Source organism: Pseudopipra pipra, chromosome 16 (genome assembly GCF_036250125.1).
Source record: "Pseudopipra pipra isolate bDixPip1 chromosome 16, bDixPip1.hap1, whole genome shotgun sequence".
In the NCBI taxonomy this organism is placed as follows: domain Eukaryota; kingdom Metazoa; phylum Chordata; class Aves; order Passeriformes; family Pipridae; genus Pseudopipra; species Pseudopipra pipra.
The window spans coordinates 4,001,323-4,017,280 of record NC_087564.1 but is presented as its reverse complement, the minus strand read 5'-3'; the positions used below and the strand labels follow the sequence as shown (position 1 = coordinate 4,017,280).

Here is a 15,958-nt window from a genome sequence, read left to right as displayed (position 1 = left end):
GATCAGTGAAACTCAGAAGGTGCAACAGCTCAGTTGATTTTGAACATATTTAAGACCTTGTTTTTAATTCATCACTATTTATAGATTTTTACCAATTAATCCTGGTTTCTTCCTAAGTCAAGACTTAAGAGATCCCTCTGAATTCAAGGACTGCAAGGATCATTTTCAGAATCTGGGGGTTCTCTTATACTTTATTTAAATTTATGAGGTATTATAGGAAAGGCAGAAATCAGGATCATTGCCAGACAGGACACAATATAGGGGTAATTTCCTCCTTTGCTCATTTGTAATAAAACATTTAAATACTTTAGTTCCATGCGTTGCTTTAAAGCAAAGGAGCAGGATGACTTCTAAGGTCCTTTCCCAAGGTATTTTCTATGTAAAAGTTAGTCTTGGCTACTTGCACCTGACATTTTCACTAGGCAAAAAGAAAGGACTTCAGTTTCCCTTTCATCAGCAGGGAACAGAAATACAGCAGTTAGAAGTCTTACTTGGCACACCAGGAATTCCACATAACACTGCATTAAAACTTATCCCTCTGCACTTCAGTCCAGCACCTTCACACACCACCACCAATTTCTTTCACAGTAATGCAGTATTTTGGCTTAATTTCATGGAATCTGGCAGAGAAACTCTAAATATCATGGAGAAATACAACATGATTTTTTTTTGGTCAAATTTGTGTTCCATTTCAGGTCATTTCTAATTTAGTTGTTCTTCAAGAATGCTCTCTGCATACCCTGCAACCAATCCAGCAAAGCATTGCCCACGTAGGGCTTACATATACCCCCTAAAAATATAAGTTTGAATTCTTCCTCAGAGTATTTTTATAATTCTGCTTGAAAACATGAATTGCTTTAGTTTAAAGGTGTTTCGTGCCACATATTTCATTAGCAAGAGCCAGCAGTTGTATTACAGCAAACACCCCCTAAACCCAGTCTGGTCATTCTTCCAGAAGGGCAAAAGGAAGGTTCCAGTGATGAAACCAGACTCCAACTCTGACATTGCAGAAGCTTAAAGAGATAAAGGAAATAAACAGAAGCTGACAGGAATTTGGTAACGAAAACCAGTCAGAAATAGGGAACCCTCCTTTAGCCTGGGAAGTCATTATAATAATTTGTTTAGAAAGCAGCGAGGAAAAAATCCCCAGTAAATACTTTGGAAGCTGCTGGATCAATTTGCAAGTGCTGAAAGCACACCAGCCTCAGAGACTCGGGGACATTTGTATTAAGCAAGAGACACACAATTAAGCTGCATCTCAAGCTAAAACCCTGAGGGCTCCACATTTCATTCCAGTCAACCACTGCTGTTTTCTGGCACTATTTTCTTTGCAAATATGAGTAATGTGGGCCCTTTAGTCACTATTAAGCCGTAATCTGGGGAAATCAACCACTTCCAATAATCTTATACTCCAATTTAGGGCACTCTGAAACCACATAATGAATAATACTGTCGCCAGTTCTCTCCTCTAATGACACATGACATATGCCTGCTATTGCTCTTTTCAAATCAAATCCAACTGGTTTGCTTTCTTCTCCAGAAAATCTGGTTTATTGCATTCATTTCAGTTTGTTTCTTCACTCATTAGAAGGAGTAAATTTCTGCTGCATAAGCAAGATATTCATTGTTAACTCCGCATTCAGAAAGCAGATGATTCCTTTGCAATCAAACCAAAATTATTTCTTCAAGTGAGTAACACCATGGTAGGTTACAAGTTACTCAAGACTGGAAGAAAAATCTATTTTTGTAAATTAGAAAGCTAATTAAGAAACCTTCCAACGTTCTTACCCCTCCTGGATGGATTTTTACCTTTACACTGAAGAATTTGCAAGAATTGACAGATGGAGAAAAGTTTTCAGAGATAAGCCTGTTGAATACCAGAATAAAATCATGCCATTCATCCAGTGTTATGTCTTATGACCCTTCTGTTTTGTTTAACCACTGGAAAATTCTGTTCAATAACATATATTGGAGCAATGTTCCATGGAATACAGCAAATTCCAATCTGTGCTGGCGACGGAAGAAAACAACCACAGGTTACAAAAAAGTACTTTAAAGATGTGCAAATATTTCAAGAAGAAAAGTCTCAGAGATGAAGGTAGAAACTTTTAAAAAATTGAAAATTCAGCCTTTACCTTTCCTACAGAAGATGGATTGAAGATATACTTTACCAAAACATTGCTTTTCTGATTCTCAAGCAATCCAAGGCCATGTGAAATATACTGCCCTTTATCAGAAACATTCCCAAATTATTCCTCTACTTGCTCAGCAGCAGCATATCAAAGTTATAGTTAACTGTGTGGGTAATTCCTGATTCCTCCCAGGCAAACACAATCAATTGCATTCTAGAAATTCCACTTAAAAGCAATTTATCTTGCAGTAATATTCAAAATACACAAGACTTCACATAAAGCTATTCTTGTAGCACAGTAAACTTCCAAGAGCAGCTGTTATTCCAGTAAAAATGGTCCTGTGCCAAGCAACTTGCCAGGTGTGTGGTACATGTGCCTTTGCTGAATTTGTGTGTGTTTCGTCACAATAAAAAAAAAGGAGCAAAACCAAGTAAAACACTCCAAAATAAAATTGTTGATACCCCTGGGTGACTGAATTAGCACAAAATCAGTTCTCTCAGCATTATCTTCAGGGCAGCTAACTAGTGGTAGATAAAACACATTAACATTCATTGACATATGTATAAAATAAAAACAAGAAAAGTGAAAACAGTCATACCTAAGTGACACCCATAACAGGAACCTTAAATATGCCTATATTAATATTTCACGTTGTATAAGACATGAAGTTATAGGTGGTTACCACAGCTTACAGAGATTTGAATATTTTTGAACACCCTTTCTCATTCAAAAATAAAAGTTATTGAATATTTTCAGTACTTGAAAACATAACATTCACTATATTTGTTTGCCCTTCCTTCCATCTTTGGTTTCAACTGATGCTTTACATGAGACACCTCAAACAATCATACCAGAAATCAACTCATAACTTGTTTTGTTATTAATGCTCACAGGATTAATAGTTTGGCCAGACTTGTCTGCATGTGACAGCACACACAATTTCTAGTGCAAAGCACTTTCCATGGACAAAAAAAGGGTGATCTTGTCCCTTCAACAGACTGCAGACTCTGGATTTAGATTAGTGCACAAAGACATGGGAGACCAAGAACAGAAATTTGAAATTCATTTTTCAGTGGAATGCAATATTCAGATTGTAAACACTGAGACAGGAGCAAAAGTTTCAAGGATTATTCTAAGCAGAGGTACAAATTCACCAAAGAGTGTTGAATACCAGATGTTAAAAACATGCTTTTCCAATACCAAAGCCTATGTTCTAATATTCCATATTTTCAGGGGAAAAAGTGCATTCATTGCAAAAACATTCATATAATGGTGCTATATTATATATATATATGTATATATATATATATATATACACATATATATATATAAAATACACAATTCATATAAGTTTGTTACATGAGCAAAATAGGCTCAGGAAGGAACCCTGAGAAGCAGAGCAGGGCATCACAGGGATGGGAAGCCCAGCACACACAGGGCAGAATGAAGCCCACCACAGACAGTGAAGTGCTTCTATATGATCACAACATTCTACAGTTCTCATCTCTCATCTTGAAGAGTTTAAACATCAATTCCTAAACCTGCAGCATGTTTTCCAGCTCATGCTAAACTAGTAAAACTTCAAGTCCAAAATTATAGTGGTCTACAATTAGGGCTTTCTCAGTTATATCTCTGCCATCTTCCCCTTTTTTTTATTTATCTGCTGCCTAAATTTATAGTAGTGGTAACTCCACTATACCCAGCACACATGTAATGGTGAATTTAATAGAACATACACATGAAAAATACAATTTTGTGTAAATAGATGCCCTTTAATGTTAAAAGATATAAAGTTATATACTCATTTTACTCCTCTTGCTATATACCTATGAGAAAGTAATTTCCACTGAAGACACAGAACAGCCACAGCAACTTGTGTAAAATCTAATTATCTAAATTCCCATATATATTTTCTTGTAAATATACTGGTTATTCCCTTAAGGACCAGATTAAGGTATGATAACTCTGCACTTACAAATTGTGGGACAGGTTCCAAAACTGTTAAAATTGTGAACATAAGAAGTATAATTCCTGTTTTCTCAATGCCTGATGCACTTTCACAATTGTTGTGAAGGGAATTAGAAGGATATCAGATAAAGACTTGCAGTTTATAGAACCATAATTTGCTGACCTTAGACTGAGGAGGGAAAAGGACACAATTTTTATAATAATTAGTCTCATGTAAATGAAGGGAAAACAGATAAGACAATTTCTTTTTTTTTTTTTTGTTACATTCACTTGTGAAATCCCATGAGACTCCAAAGGAATGAGATGTATTCTTGTTGGATCACTGATTTTTAAGTCAGCAGTATGTCACACTTTGCTGTACCTTCACTGTTATCAAACCCACAATTATATTTATACTTAGACACAACACCTTTTAAGAAATTTCTGGCAGTGCAGAAACATGGTTTACATTCGTTCAGGTGCAAGCTGAGGTTCAGAGAACCTTCTGTAATGTTGCAATATTTTAGGAAATATTAGAAAGGCCCAAACAAAAACTACTTGAAAGAATGTACAATTCTCATGCAGCTCAGAGCAGCAGTTACCTGCTGGTTATTACAAAGAGAAATCTCCCAATGATCTTAATGATCATTGCATCAGATGAATATTAGGTGGATGAGTCAGAAGATTGAATCTGAAATACTTTTAACCAAACAACAAACAAATATCATTACTGATCACCATATTAACAGAAAACCTATAAACTTAAGACTTGAAAATCAGACTAATGTTCTGTCTACAAACAAGGCACCTGAGAAGTCACTCAAAAGTACTTAAATGTTTCAGAACTACGAAGTTCTTAATGTTGGGAGGCAACAGAAAGCTGTGAAGCTGAGGTTAAATGTAGCTTGAATTCTAGGGCCATCATCATCCAGGACACATAAAATCACCTCTGTCACCTTGGAGAGTGTGTGGCCACTGTGCCCCCTGGGAGTGGACAATGACAGCCCCAGATCCAAGGGAACCAGCAGGTGTTTTTGGGGAGGGGGTTGTCTGAGCACACTCAGCCCATCCCAAGGGTGGTTTAGGCTCTGGAGGAACCGCAATCATTGATCCCCAAGGGTTTCCTCTCCCCTCTCTGAGTTCTCTGACCCCTAAAGGGTGACAGCTTTGCTCTGTAGTTAGACCAGGCAGGTCAGCAACCCCTGGGCTCAAAAGCTCCTGCCTTTCCTTCCTCCTTCCCCCCAGTGCTGCAGGATGGAGCCAAACAGCCCTTCCCGGGACACTGCAGGGGAAGGAAAACTCCACTCTGGAAAACAAACACTTCCCAGTACAGTTATCACCCACAGCCTCTACTCTGGGAAACGGTCAGGACACAAAATAATTCTGAAATCATTCCCTTTTCCTTAATTTTCATAGAGGAACTGAACTTATTGGGATCTATCCAGAAGGATTATGGCTTTTTGCTGGGATTTTAAAGCAGGAGTTTGTTTCATTTGCTACTATTTTCTATCTTACTTGATAGCTGCATTATCCGTGTTTCCTGAGTGCTACATTTTCATCCTGCAGGGAAAAAAAAACACAAAACACTTCTGTAGAGATCTGAGCTAGTGTCTCTTAAGTACAGTATTTAATGCAACTATGTTTAACCAAATGAATTTTTCCTTTGCTATATTTTATCCTCCTACTTCCACAACAGTTAGAAAATTATGAAGAAGAGCTTTTAAATAATGCTCTTCACTAAGTTATGTCCAAACACCATGTAATTACATGGCTAAGTGAGCAAATTCTGCTCACATTGAGAGACATTATTTATATTTACCACCAAAAAAAAGGAAGAAAATGGCCTAAAAATACAGCCAAATAATATGAGTAAACATGAATACTATTCCCACAACTGTTAAGTAGCAATGCTAGAAGAGCAAAAGTCTATCTATAAAGTGAAAATAAATGACATATAACAGGTTTCACACAGGTATATATTCCATATTAAATTTTCAGTATTTGAACATATTAGACAACCAGTGGGTCAGGCTGTGTAATCACATGAGCTTAGTTTCTCACGAAATTAGACTGAAACAGGAAAAACAAATCAAGGAGTTAATTAATAAACATGATTGTTGGGTTCTGATTATTTCTAAGACTCTCTCCTACTTTTTCTTCATATTCAAACATGAATCTCAAAGGTGTAAATGTATTCTGCCTCCACAAATTATTTATAGTCGGGAATGTAAGTACAGAAATATCTAAATAAGACACAGGATATTCCAGGGTGGATAAAGACCGTTGTAGCTTGCTCTGCCCTAATTTTGTTGTGTTGTACCCAGGGCATTAATAATCACTACACAGATACACAAGGAAAAACTCAGAACTAACTATAGTTTCAGAAGCAGCTAAAAAATTTGATTTCACTTTGTGAAAACTACAATATTTTCTCTCCACTCATTCACACAGAAAAGTCTGGTACAATTTTACACTTGGAATTAACAGTAAGACAGAGGTAGTTTACCTGCCCAGTTTAAAAGCAGTCCCCACACCCAGACAGTATTTTTCAATCCAAATGAAATTTAATCTGAAATTACATATACCTAGGGTTTTCTTCTTGCCTTATTCTGCTGTTTTCCAAGCTGTAATTACATTATGGCATCAAAAGCAATTCTGTTTTGCACAAGTATTACCATTTTTACTAACCAAAGTAACAATGGGTATATATCATTTATTATTAGCCCTCTAAGTGTTTAACTAAATACCTCAGAAATTTTGGAAACAACCAACTACTATTTACTGACATGTTTTAATAAGTTTACAGCCCTCTGTGTTTTATCTTCTGAAATTATTTCACTCCAGACTGGTGTGAAATTCTTGCCTAAGACACAAAGCCCTGTTGTCACTCGGAGAGGTGGCTCTTCACCTTATGATTATTGGGCAGCTGCTTTCATTGGGGAATTTAAAAAAATGCAGAAACTTTGCAAGCAAATTAATGGCCTCCAGAAACCTCAGCGAAATCACACAAGGATAGATTTTGAGAAATAAAATTATAGTGTAAATAAAGTGGCTTAAAAGTTAGGACAAGTTTAACAAATGTGTTCACCACCTGCACCAGGAAGTCAGTCTATATTTCAGCAATAGTAGTTTTCTACAGATTGCAGTCTTGAAGCATGTCTTCAAAACACCTGAATTTTATTTTCTCTGTCGGTATGAAAATGACTATTATTTCACCATAATTCTTTTTCAAACATTTTCTAAAAAAAACTGGTTGCAGGCAGCTCCCATAACTACAGGTCACATCTATTCCCTTCCCATTTGACAGACTGATTTGGATATACAGGATCACAGAACCAGCAAACTGTAAAATTAGCAGCAAAATGAAGAAATCCCACTAAGTAAATTCTTACAAAAATTAAGCCCTTTACAGTAAAACTTCCTAAATTATTTCTATTGCTATACTACTTTTGGATTGATTATTTCATGAAGCCCCAAATGACAAAAAGAACACGATCAATTAAATTCATTCCAGGGTCACAATCTCAGTTATATTTTCTATAATCCAGTACGGTTTCAATCCTCATATGGAAAGAACTGATCAAGGAGAGTATTTTTTAAAGTTCTAACTTTGCTTAAGCATTTTTTACTTGCATCTTGTACATGCAGCCTGCTCAGCAAATCATTTCAGTAAATTTTGTGCCTCTATTTTTTTAACATCTCCATTTATGATCATAAATGCCATCAGCGAAAAAGGGGATTGAAATTACATAGTGAGGAGAAAATAGTCCCCGTTCTATATCTGAAAGATTAAAATTGAATTGCAAAAAAAAAAAGTGGCTTAACATTCATAGATGTTTATCTCATTACAACAAAAACACCCAGTTTATAAAATCTATCCCATGAGCCGTATGCAATTTGTATTGATTTTACTTTCCTACAATTGCTACCTTTTTATGATGATTTATAAGTAAATGAGTTAAGTATTTTAACATATTTATCTGTAAACATTTATCCCTGGCTACAGGGAAGGCCACAAAGCAGCTTTTTATGTTTTACAGTAATAAAAGGCACAGAAAATGTAATCTTTTGAGTGATTCCTTAGTCACTACACTTTCATATTATTAGAGTTCAGCTGGAAAGGGCTCTGTGTGCAGCCTTACTAAACACCCTTTAAAATGAGCAAATATAACAATGCAGGTCACACATACAACACTCATCTATTCATAATGCACACTAAGAAGCTTTTAGGCTGTATCAACCACAAATATTCCAACACCAATAAAGTTTTAAAGGTCTGGTCGCCAGGAGCTGGGCTGAGGTATTTGTATGTGAAATGCACATCATTTTATCTGCCTGAGCAGATTCAAGTTCTTGGAAAACACCTTTCCATAGCCCACATTTTGACTAGACAAAGACAAGGAAAAAAAAAAAAAATCTATCAAAACTTCCTTCTAGGATGTATTGATTATTTTGAATGGAAAATATTTCCCCAAATTCTCCAAGGCAAGCATCTCCAAATGTTATTACCCTTTTTAAAAATTGATGTGATGTTCCCTTTTCTCCAGCCACTGAGGACTTTGTATGACTTTTCAAATATCACAGACAGTAGCCCAGAACCTACTTCTGCCAATTCCCTCAGGACCCTGGGACACATTTCTTCAGGTGCCAGGACTTGTGTAGGTTCAGGTTCCTCAGGTGGTCTCAAACCTCATCTCCTCCTGCAATGGGAGGAACTTGGATCATCGTTCTTCCTTTGCTGATCAATGTACCCATTGAAGGCCTTCTTCCTGTTCTTCAAATTCCTTACCTAATCCAAACTCCATGATCCCATTCCTACACATGCTGGCAACATCCCTGTATTCTTCCCATGGCACATTTCCTTCTTAAACTTCAGTTCCACCAGGAGGTTCTTATCCAGCTTCTCCTGCCTTCCCTGCTGATTTCTCACACATGGGAATCAAGAGCTCTTGTGCTGCAAGAAAAAAGTCTTTAAATAGCTCTCAACTCTCTTCTGTTCCTTTATCCCTGAGGGAACCTTCCCAGGGGGGCCCATCCCGGGTTTTGAGGTTAAAAATGACCCAAACCAAACCAGTCTGTGCAATCAAGAATCCAGATGCAGCCAGTGTCATCTTGAGGGGTTTGTTCTGCTGAGCTACAGCTGAAGCCAAAGGGCTTTGGTTCATCAATTCCCAAAGTAACAGACCTTGCTGGGTCAGGAAATCCCTTCCATAAATTGAAGTTGATCAGTGCATTTGCCCAGAGCTGGTAACATTTATTCTCATGCTCACATTTAAGCACAGAAAGAGTCACTCTGAAAGGAACATGTGACTAAATCCCTGATATAAGGCTTAACCAACACTTCTGTGCACACAAACTGGGATTTACTCTGTTCCCTTTTCATTTTCATCCTGGATAGTATTCCTTGGTTAGATCTTTCCTCCTACTCAGCAGATGGAGGAATATCTTAGTGAGTTAGAACTGGTTCAACCTCAACAAAGTGACAGAGTTCAAGAGACTGACAACTAAGCTCCCGTGTTTCCACAGAGAACTTGCAGGTTAATCCAGCTAACTGAATTACTACTATTCATTACTTACTTTAAGCACACTGAAATTCAAAAGTTCATCATTTGAACACTTTACTAGGAGTCAGTATTATTTATTATTGTATTCCTGCATCAGGGGCTACCAATTATTCACTCACCACTTAAATGACCTCATAAATGACACATACTTTAATACAAACCTGAAAATGAACCACGAAATTGGTAAACAAAAAGCAGTCCTGAAAATGGTAAACACACTACATTTATTGCTGAGTGATCAAATTAAAACACACCCCTACAAAATAGCATGCCTTTGTTATCAGAGTAAAACCACATTTATAAATACAATGGATAATTTCACAACAATCAAGCAAACAAACCAAATTAATATTTATCATGGTCTGTTGTATCACATAATAGAGGGAACAGTTTAACTTGTAGCCAGCCCAGCAGACAACTTTACTACCTGTGAGTAAGTACAACACGGGATTCTGATCCTACAGAGATTTACACCTTGCCTACAGATACTCACAATTTCATATCATTAATACCATTAAAAGAGAGGTGTTCAGTCCACAAAGCAGCAGACTCAGACCAGCAAAAGTACTCAGATTAAATACTTTCTGATAAGAACATTATTTTAAATTGAGATTGAAATAATTGACTTAAGTAGAGGATTTTTGCTTCCATTACTTGGCAAATCTGATTCTGCTTGATAAAAAAAGGGTTGGGTGGGGAGATTGACTCTGCTCTTTCCCAGATTTCATAATAAATCGCCATCCCTTGGCAATCATTTACCTGAGTCAACTTAGTATTCTCTAAGTCAGCTGTGCTTTCTAGCCTTTCATAACATAAAATTAAAACAGTAGAAATTATTGATTAATGACAAGAATATCTATGGCCAGCTCCATCATTTAATCAAGAAAAAAAAATCCATACCATTAAAAAAATGGATTTGGTTCAGTGTCCATAAATGTAAAAATGTGTATGCTTTACTATTCTCTCAGGAATTTCTGATTAACCCTCTGGTGTGTAGTGTACTCAGCATTTTTGATTGCAGTTCTAGCACGGTTTTTGTTAAACAGAATTGTCATCCTTCAAGAAGATGAAAAGTCATAAAGCATAATGCAATTCTGTACTGTCACAAAGGGGGCAATAACCAACAGTGTGAATTCAGGCAAATGACTTGCTGCTTAAATATAATTTCCTTCCAGTGAAATACATCACGGAGAAAAGAAATTCTCTTATAAAACACCTGATAACTCAGGAGTCAAAAGGACTGATTGCATTTGCCAAGTTATAGAGATAATGCCACAAAGCCCTGGCAGTTACTGGCTCAGCCTGACGAAGATGATAACGCTGCTCTAATGCTCAGGTCTGGCACGAGAAGGGGCTCAGTGACACTCTCTGCCCAACACAGGGATACTTCACACGAGGGCAGAATTCAGCAGGGGAAATGAAAAAGCAGCACCAGCAAGAGCCAATGAATCAGAAACACTCCTGTGCACAATCATTTCAATAATTAGCAGGTAAACGAAAGATGAGTTCTGCTCGTGACTTTCGGTCTATAAATATGATTTTACGCTACAACAAATCCAGAGGTGGATTTATTGATTAGGGAAAACAATTGATCCAGCTTTTGTCATTCTGTTCCACTGTTATGAACCTGAACAAACCCTGATAACAAACATTGCTATATGACTGACAAATATCCAAAAAAAAAAAAAAAAAAGGATTCTTCAGATTGTCTTGTTACTCAGTTTACAGACACAGGATAATTACAGCTCTGTGATTCAGATATTTGTACAAGTTAAACCAGGACTGAAAGTATATCTAAAACCTAATAGGAATAAACATGCATGAAAGGACTCAATGAAAGATTCAAACATTTGAAAATGAAAATAAGCCAAATAATTCTGGGATATTCACTGACTCACTGCTAAAAAATCTTTAAATGCAGTAAACATTTACATATATGCAGTTAGGTAAGCAATATAAAATATTAATTTCAAACTATATATTTTAAAATCATTAGTCACATGAAGCTACGCCATAATAAAATGTGATTGAGAAGAGCCTTTGTCCCACACAAAGTCCAGATGACTCTGGGAAACATCAATAAGTATAACTCCTATTCTTGCATGGAAAACCATTTCAGTAACTCTGGCCTTGTTTGCTTGGAATGTACTTGTGAGAACCAATAAAATCTTTATTTGATTACAGTGGCAATCAATACTTTGTTTCGAACACAGGCAAACCCTTGAAATCCCAAGATTTAAAATACATCTCCCCAGAGTATCTGGTTGACAAATAGCTTTTTTTTCTGGCCTTTCTCTTAAGTGTTGTGCCAATACCAGCAAATCAATCACGGAATCAAAGAATACACTGAGCTGGGAGAGACCCACAGGGATCACTGAGTCCAGGTCCTGGCTCTGCACAGGACAACCCCAACAATCACACCATGTGTCTGAGAAAGGCTGTTTCTTAGTAAAGCATACCTGACAACATCCTGAAGACCATCCCCAAACCACATGCCACGGATAAGGAGCCTAAAAATTTTCCTGACCCAATATATTTGCCAACATCTCCACAAAAAGTGCTTTGCTTCCTCACAGTTGCCTCCTCATTAAGGATCCCCTCATGGGAACTCAGACCAGGATCTTTATTCAAGCTGAGATCAGTTTTTGCATCCTTTTCAGGCTGTCTTGAATTTCTGCCAACACAGCAATATTTAGCCAACTAATTTAATATTACTGATTAATGCAAAAAAAGCCTATAGCTCCAAACCCTTTTCATGTATCTGGTGTTAAGGCTTGACAGGAACACCAGAAGCAGTACAGCTAAAATAAAAAGGTAATGTAGACAGGCAGATATTTTCAGATATTCTCATGAGCAATTGATCTTTTAGATCAGCTCTTTAACTAGTTTTCTCTCAGCAAGTAACAGACAATAACCACACCCAGTTTGGTTCTCCTCCAGTTAAAGAAAGATGTAAAACTGTAGAAGGTCCTGCCAGTGGTTTTAGATGGTGATAAAGGGACTAACACAGAGAACATGGGAGGAGAGGCAGAGGGAAAGACTTGTACAGTCTGGCAAAGAAAAGGTTAAGAGGCAACTAACAGCGGCCTACAATTACTTGCAGAGTAATTCTGAGTTGTAAGAGCTGAGAGATGACAGAGCCAAGCTCTTCTCAGCCGTGTCAACATAAAATAACCAACCAGTTTGGCAGGCTGAGCGTGGAGATGATGAAAAGCTTTGCATGGGTTCCATCTTTGGAGGTTTTCAAGGCTTTTCTAGACAAATCCATGACTGATTTAGCACTGGCATTAGTGCCACAGAGAATGAAAGATTGGACCTGATCACCTCCTGAGGTTCCACTGAGTCAGTGCCGTGTGATAACCTGTAAGAACTGGGCTCATCCAGGCACACTCACCCATCCATTCTGGCACTGAGCAGGACTTGCTGGAGATGCCTCTTTAAAAAAGGCACAGCTTTTTAAGGATTGGGGAAGCCATTCGAAAAAATATTTGCCAGAAGAGTGTTTTAAACCACTGCAAGTGAGCAGAGATTGAATTACACTCCCTGAAGTGCAATAGGGAGTACAATTTAATCTCATTAGGTCAATAACATATTGTGCTAGTAAATCTGGTTTAATTTTTTACTCTACTCTTACCATTCTCCATTGATTATTTTCATCATTTTATCCATATAAATACGCCAGGTCACCCAGAAAACCTGATTACTGTAGTTAAAATTATCTAACAAGAAAAAAACTAAGTATTTATGGTCGCAGAGAAAGAAAAACCATCAATTTTCACAGAAACTTTCAATAGTCTATCCCATAAAATATTTCCAGGAAAATCACCTAAATAAATCAGATGCATTAATTTGTAGCTGAATGAAACATCTCTGGAAGATTAGTTTTATCTCCTTTGAGTTTGCAAGATAGTAGGAGACCACTGGCTTTGGTTTCAAAATAATTTAGTGATGTCACTCCAGCAGTAATTGCTGGAATTCAGACCCTGGGATCCTGAACACTGAGGAGGGAGGCACTGGGATCAAGAGAGGAGAGAGGGTTCTGGAAGGTTCCTGCATCCCAATTGTTTCACTGAAGGTGCCTTCCTTGATGAGGAAGAGCAAAAAAAGAACTCCTGAGAGTCATGTGGTTTGAGAGGTGCTAACATTCATTTCCTTCACCAAATCTAAGTCCTGCCAAAAAGCTCTTGGCAGTCACTGCAAGATGAGATTTTTATACTAGTAAATCATTACTTTCTGCAGCCAGGAAGACTTTGCCACCACATTTTTGTATCTTCATCCTATTAAACCTCTTGAAAATAGCAGGGAGGAGAGTCCTTATTGCCATGAAGCAACCGAGAAGTGCCAGCTCATGAGTGGAGAGAACATTCTGGATGGATAAATCCCAGCTTAGTTAAACACAGCCTAGCCAAGCCAATCTCTTTTTACATCTCTTTTTCCTTTATGTCCATGACAGAGGATAAGCCAGCAATTCAAAAGCTTAGTAGACTTACTACTGAAGACCAGGAAGAGAAACACCTCATTCATTACACGTGGTCTCTGTGGTATTGTTGATATCAAAGCAGAATATGGATTTGTTTTTTTCCCAGGACTGATAAGCAGCAAAACATTCCATTTATTATCAAATTGGATTAAGTCAGATATATGTTTTCTGATCTTCTATCTTTCATAGCTACCAAATCCTTACTACACACTTGCCCACCAGTTTCAATTTAAGAAAAAAAAAAATTAAGACTGAAATTATGATGATAGCAAAAAGTAATTTCAAACAAACCATGGCAAAATTTAGCAAAATTAGTAGTTTAGTACCTGGCTATAAGCCATATTTAAAATAGGTATATTTTTTAAATCAAATGACATGTTTTTACATTACCTGTTCAAAATAATTAGTAACTGAAACAATGACCATATGTGGTCATTAGGATAATGATATTAAATGGAAATGTAAATTTCCACACAAAGAAACCTGAGGATCTGTGAGGAAGCAATTTAATTAGGACACATGGAACAAACGGAACTGCACCATTAAGAATTTAAACTGGAAATACTTCAAATGAGAAAAATAGCAATAATTCTGGCTTTGTAAGTTTTGGAACAGCACAGATTTATTAAGAAAGGCATTGTCACGGAACTATGAATGTTATGTCTTAAAATCTGATTTTGGTGAAGTCTCTGCTCGTGTATTTGTAACAAATGATATATCAGCCCTGTAGACAGTGTAACAATGCAACATATGCAGCAGCAATTGGGAAACCTGCTACTTACAAACAGCAGAAACTAATGGAGTTGATCCTTCCCCTTTTTTGAAGCATATTTACCAGTTCTCAGTCCCCCTTCCCCAGACTTGTAACCCCACTGCCCTAAATGCAACACACTGACTGGTCAGCCTTGGAATTTGGCTCCATGCTTCATTAGCTGGCCAACAAAGCAATTCAGGGCTGTTATTGAATCATATACCATTCTTAGTATTCTCCTTTTCTCATTTTTATTTTCCCTGGGTGGTTTTTTTTTTTTCACCACCCTATTTCTCAAGAGAGAGAAAAAATGCTTTGTATCCTATTTTTAAAGCTATCCCCAGCAGCAATACCAATACTGGTGTTTCAACAGGCTGTCTTCACCCATCCACAAATTCTAATAATATCCCATAGAAGCTAATTTAAAAGTTATATTTAATTTAGGATCTTAAATGAACAGTATTGCTAAGAACAGAGAATTATTCTGTGTATTTAATTACTTTCAGTTCACTTTTCTATGTAGGTTTTCCTTCATGCTAAATAGTATTTTCTCTTTTATTTAATAAACTATCCTAACAAATATAATATTTCCCATCAGCAGCTGAATTGATCAGGAACTGATCAGAGCTAGATAGTAACATAGTAATAACTTCCAGGGTTATAGATTTACTTCCAACAAAGCCAAGAGGAGCTTGCCATCAACTTGATGACAACATATTGAATACAATTTGGTCTTTAACATAATTACTCAAAATTATTAATCTTAGTATGCTTAGAATTAATTTTAGTATGCTTAGAAATTACAGAAGACATTGCAAGGAATGATGAGACACCAAGGCAAACATGTAAGTGCATTACTTTGTCTATTTTTTAAAGAAGTGTCCATATACTTCATCTGTCACAACCACACATCATTCCACCAGCATTGCAACATAAATACCCACTGCTTTCATCTCATACTTTCAATGAGAAACAAACAAAAACCTTTAGCAGTTACACCCCTTAATTCCAAGAAAGTCTTGTACATCATTATACTTTGAATTTCCAAAGAGACAAGAACATTAAATGGCCAGACACTTATCTC

The 15,958-nt window shown here is 36.8% G+C and overlaps 1 protein-coding gene across 30 annotated transcripts in view; it reads right to left on the bottom strand.

The window, feature by feature from the left end:
* The window catches only part of RBFOX1 (RNA binding fox-1 homolog 1), a 1,150,020-nt gene that overhangs the window by 452,755 nt on the left and 681,307 nt on the right, over positions 1 to 15,958 (bottom strand). The window contains exon 2 of one of the 30 annotated variants that reach the window (XM_064672767.1): positions 5,595 to 5,639. The exons of the other annotated variants lie outside the window; for them this stretch is intronic. The gene's annotated coding sequence lies outside the window, so the exon portion shown is untranslated. The remainder of the gene's footprint in view (positions 1 to 5,594; positions 5,640 to 15,958) is intronic. 30 annotated transcript variants of the gene reach the window in all.